Source organism: Culex quinquefasciatus, chromosome 3, assembly GCF_015732765.1.
Source record: "Culex quinquefasciatus strain JHB chromosome 3, VPISU_Cqui_1.0_pri_paternal, whole genome shotgun sequence".
Taxonomy (NCBI): domain Eukaryota; kingdom Metazoa; phylum Arthropoda; class Insecta; order Diptera; family Culicidae; genus Culex; species Culex quinquefasciatus.
The window spans coordinates 195,696,729-195,702,767 of NC_051863.1; positions in this window are offsets into that span (position 1 = coordinate 195,696,729).

Below are 6,039 nucleotides of genomic sequence, written 5' to 3' on the forward strand. Positions count from 1 at the left end.
GTCTTTTAAAACAATATTTGCATGTTTTTTAATGTGTAAGATAAGCCCGTGTGGATCATACAAACTACCCACATAGGCCAAATAATTTCTTTTAGTGTATTTCGTTGAATTTAAAACACTTGAACTCGCTGAGTTTATCATTGTTGTTTGTGTGGTTGTGTTCGATGCTTTATTAAATTCTTTTTTCTTAAAAAAGTTTGTACCTATAATTTCAGAATTTATATTCAAGCTATTCTGAACTAATACATTATTTTCTGGAATTACTATGTCAATATTTTTAAACCGAGATTTTTCATTGAAATTTATATCTGTATCATTTGCAGGAAAAATTACATTTTTCAATTCACACCGATCCGAATTTACTTTCGGTTGTAATTTTGTTTCTTTATTAATTGAAAATATGGAATCATTTTCGTTCCACATCGTACAACGTCTGTTGTTATCGTCATGTTTTTGACCATAAATATTTATTTCCTTTATTGGAAAATTCATTACAATGGGCAAATATTGTTTAATCAATTTTATGTCGAATTTCAAACATGTCATTTTAAAGTTTAATTTAATAGGTATATCACATGTATATAAGACACATTTCGTTTCTGTTTTCAAATCATCTAAATTTTCCTTATGCTGATCATTCAAGATATGAACCTTTTTTATATTTTCTCCGTTTGTCAGTTTTTGTACGCAATTAATTGGGCTGATTGCTCCTACAATTATTGCTTGATTTTGCAAAGCTTCTGATTCTTCATCCTTTTTATCTTGATAAAATTCTCTTACAGAGATTTGACCAAATTGTTCTTTTGCACGTTGAGAATAATTTTCATGCGCATCTTCTTTAGATACCAAATTCTTTTTTACTTCTTGAATCGTAAACAAATGATTCTTTTTGATTTTTCCAAAATTACTTCTTCCAAACAGGACCCACCCTAATTTGGTCATTCTGCCAATTGGTTCATTGAATTTTCCTGATAATTCCTTAATGCTTTTAAATAGGTATGCATGAGGCAAACCTAGCAGTAATGTAGGCATGGCGTTATTATACGATGCCAGCTTACTACCCTGTAGATGGGGAAATTGTTTTTTAAGGCGATTTGTGTCCAGAGATTGCGTTGGCAATTTCAGATCATTAACTGTACGTAAATCTTTCAAATTAAACTTTCTTCCGTTTAATGCTTGAATATTTATCTGAACAGACATACTATTTAAATCTTCTTGAGTTTCACCATTTGTCCATGCTAACGTCATAGATCTCTTAGCCCCTTTGGCTTGGAGCTCAACCGCTGTTTTTGCGTTTATAAGACTGACGGATGAGCCAGAATCAAAGAATGCAAATGTTTCTTTTTTATTGCTTCCATTAATTAACGTCACAGGAACGATTTGATAGAATACATTGTTATATTTCTTGACGTGACAATTCACTGAATGCTCATTTCCCGAGTCTTCGATTTCTGAATCAGTATTTTCCGTCCGCTTCACATGAAGTAGACGATTGTGTTTGCTTTTGCAACCTTCAATGTTACAATCTTTTGCAAATCGACATTGTTTTGCCAAATGATTTGCACCTAAACAAGAGAAGCATAACCTTTCTTCCATTACAAATGTTTGCTTTTCTTCTGGAGTCAAATTTTTGAACTCATTACATTGAATCAATTTATGACTATTTAAGTTGCACTTGATACAGCTAGTTTTGCATGTATCCTGTGCATAGAGAATTCGCTCTGACTTAGTTCTTGAATTTGAACTATCAGAGTCGACTAATTTTGCTATGGCTACCTTTTCTTTTGGTTTTAGAAAAGTGTAAAAATCTTTTATCGTTGGAGCTTTATAAGGATTGGTAGGTGATGATAGCGTTTTTTCTTCGTTTATATTATCTAACCATTGGTTCTGAAGACCAGATGGAAGTTTTTTCATTAGATCCCGAACTAGTCGAGGATCGTTTAAATATTCTTCATGATGAAGACTCTCCATATTAATAACCAAATCTCCGATGGCTGATATAAAATCAACCATGGATTTTGGGTTATCATAACTCGGATTACGAACTTTTATAATATCGTTCATTAATCCGTTGTAAATTTGTTCAATACTCCCAAATCGCTCTTCTAGAACGTTCATAATTTTGCTGACGTTACTAGAATCCGATAAAAGGGAGTTGACTCTAAGTAGAGCTTCTCCTTTTAAACATTTTTCAAGCCGGTTTAAGTTCTCTATGTCAGAGAAATTACCAAGCTTGGTGGTTTCAAAGAAAGTTTGTTTAAATTTTGGCCAATCTTTAAAAGAGCCGTTGAATTTTGGCAAGTCTATTAAAGTTTGCCTAAATAAAAATGAATCTGCAGTTCTTGGTTGAACTGACAGTCCTTCTAATTTATTGACTATGCCTTGTAAAAACTGGCAAGTCAATATATCTTTGTTTTCTGTTGAGGGTTTAGTTGAAACATCCTCAATACTTTTTTCTAATTGTTTGACCTTTTGGTCAAAACTTTGTAAAGTCTTGGCAACTGCATCACACTTGATGCAGTGCCAGTTTTCATTCTTATTTGGCATACGGCCAAGTCCTACACATTGCAGGTGGAAGAACCGATCACAATGACTGCACATTAGCATGTGCTGATCATCAAGATTGGTGCAACTCCTGCACCTACCATTTGGATTCACTATGAATTTGTGATCCATATTTCTAAATACCTTATGTTCGATGATGCTTCGTCGATCCTTGATGCTCGATGTTCCCTGGTTCGACGTTGCTTGTGGTACTTCTCGAGCCTCCTTAGGCTTCGTTGATGTAGCTTCGATGTTCGACGTCACTGTGTTACTTCTTATATTTTTTTTTTTTATATATTTTTTTCACTCACTTTGCACTAAATCTGCTTTGCAATCTTACAGTTTTTATTCCTTTATTATATATATATATTTTTTATATATATGTGTTTCTAGTCTTCCTTTAATCACTCACTTCACTTCTTGAAATCACCTATCTATTAAAAGGGTTTTTTTTTTTTTTTTTACTATTTTTTGGTGATTTTCTGCAACCAAGCGGATCTCTGGATTTTCATCCAGTCTTCCCTTTACTTGAAGTAGAGTTTAATCGACGACGTTTAATGTTGAATCACCTATTAAAAGGTTCTTCTTGTTTTCTTCTTCTTCTGGGTTCTTGCCCAGGATCGCTCACGGTGTTCTTCTGGACTATTGTCCAGGATTATTCACTATTGACGATAACTCGTCTACACTATCTGAGCCTGACACTGCTCACACTTGGTCACTTGACCGCTCTAGAGCGTCGGAGACGCTTTTACACTCTTGACGATAATTCGTCTGCACTAACTGAGCCTGACACTGCTCACACTTGATCACTTGTCCGCTCTATAGCGTCGGACACGCTTTTACTTACGATCACGATCAGATTTCGACTGACCGGAAGCTCGGAGTCCTCAGTGCTTGATTCCGACAAGCACTTCTCCTAATCCTCTCTGCAGAGCCACCATGTAAAAACGCGTGGGTACGTTTTTAATTTGCGGAACTTACGCTCTGGCTGCCGACGACTCCAAGTAGAACTGCTGGTGCTGATCCCGGGTGACTGCTGAAGACTGCTGGCTGCTGGAGGCTGCTCGTTCCAATACGAGGATGAGGAGTTCTCAAATTGACTGAAGTAAAACAGTTGTTTTTGGGAGTGATCTCCGAACTTGGTTTATTTGGAATTTAATGTACAATATAAACTTAAAGCTACGTGTTGCATTATTGATGTATATGATTTAAAACTAATCCTTGATGTTAGGCAGAACGAGATAGGTAGGCAAATCTAGTTGTATCTCTCTTTCACATACTACCTGGACCACAGGTAGTCCTTCATACACAGTCATCCTTCATACACATGGGTGATACGGATACTCATAATTCTTTCGCATATGTTTGCTTCTACGAAGACTCACTGTAGCTACCCGTGATTCTTATAAGTCCCATTAAACTATGAGAAATTTACCTGTCCTAATTCTAACGTTATGATTCTCAAGTAAGAGCACAAAACATTTGTATGCAAATAAGTGAGCATTTTCTGTTATTTTCCTATCTGATTTGCTACCATTCTTTGAAAGGTGAAAAGTAAAACATCTATCTGTTCGCGTGGTAACACTCTGGCTGTCGATCTTCTCGATATCAATATTGCTCCGACTGTCAATAAATTTGTCAGTCCCTTCAAATACGATACGATACGAAGTTGACTTTATAGCTGTCGGCCACCATTTCTAGTACCAACCACTAGTGTCTTCCTTTTTAACTACAAGGACTTTGCCGCACTGGGCTCCTAAGTGTATGAAAGTATGGCACGGAGCGACGGCGCCGAATACCCATATTTACACAAAGAATTTTAGAGCGCCTGCCGCGGGATTCGAACCGGTGACCTCTGGATTGTGAGTCCAGTGCGCGGTCCGATTGATCCACACGGGCAGGACCTTCAAATAGATTGCTTTAATTTTCGTTCTATAATTTGATACCTCCCGCTCTCGACGGTCCCTTCAATATCCACTGTAATTAAGAAAGAAATTAAATGAATTAATTTTAAATTTGACGCTTTTCTAAGACGAAAAATGATTTTAAATTTATCATGCTTTTTTTAAACTGAAATTTTTACATATAGGGTTTATAATCGAGATATAAGGCTTTCTAGGCCCAGTGAATAAAACATCATTTTACTCAAAAATTACGAACTTCTCGTCACAGTGTCCTGATGCAAACAATGATCGAGCTCTACACTAAAACTGAAAATCGCACTTTGCTGAGTTCGTTTTCGCACTTTTTCATACGATTTTTTCAGTTCAACTGCGATTACACTTTTTTGTGTAATCGCAGTCGAACTGAAAAAATCGTATGAAAAAGTGCGAAAACGAACTCAGCAAAGTGCGATTTTCAGTTACAGTGTAGCTGTCACATCCCTGCGAAGTATGTTGGCTGACATATCGGGTGGTCAGTCAAAACAACCCAGCTAGGAGTCGCCTGACAAAAAACTTTTGCTAGAAAGAGATAGGAAACCTGATGCAAACAAACCTCCAGCTGTAATGTAAACTTACGTTGAATGTGTTGGTAAATTTCTGACTAGAAAGCCTTATTCATAGTACAACATGGAATTTACATTCTGGCCAGCTTCTGTGAAGTTTATTATGACAACGAGTGTTGACCTCACGTTGACCTCCATGATGCACGTCCCTCATTTATAAATACGTATACGTTTAATTTTTCGATTCGATATGATTCTAAAATATTTTATAGAAAACAAGCTAACCCCGACAAACTTCGTTTTGCCTTTTGTCGTTTTTTTGACGTTTTCAGCGTGTTTGCTTATTCAGCCTCCTGTGATCAAAATTTGATTTTACGCAACTTTTCCTATACAATCTGCAGATTTTCCGGAATCGGTTCCAGAGTGGCCAAAGTGTCAATTAGTTAGCGTAAGAACCTTCCTTGGACTTAATACGAACCCAACGCAACAAAAAGCACCTCGATCCGACGCTCCGTATTGAACTGATTCGCGTTCGAACAAAACCGTCGAAATTTTTTATATATATAGATGAAAAAGACAAGGAGGTAATAGTAAAGAAATATTTCACCTGAATGCCGAGAACTCAATGAAGAGTTGCAGCCAGGGGTGCCAGGTTGCCAGATAAATCTGGCATTGCCAGATTTTTTGAGCGCCGATTAGAAAAAAATAACTTTCTATTTCTTCCTCACATTGTTTTATTGACGTATTTTGTTTATTTTGTGAAGCTATAATGTATAAAAAGTGAAAATACACAGTTTTTGAACAAAAAATTGCTTATTACTTTGCCAGATTTTTTACTCTTCAGACCTGGTAACCCTGGTTGCAGCACTCAAAATACTTTTTAGCACTTTTAATGTGTTGGTCTACATTTCCTTAACCAGCCAAAATAGGCTATTTACCCCTAGGCTGGCTTCAGTAAACAATTAAATTAATATAACCTAACATTGAGTAATTTTGTATAAACGTACAAACAATCTTCGACATTTATCTTCTTGTAGACAACTGCAAAC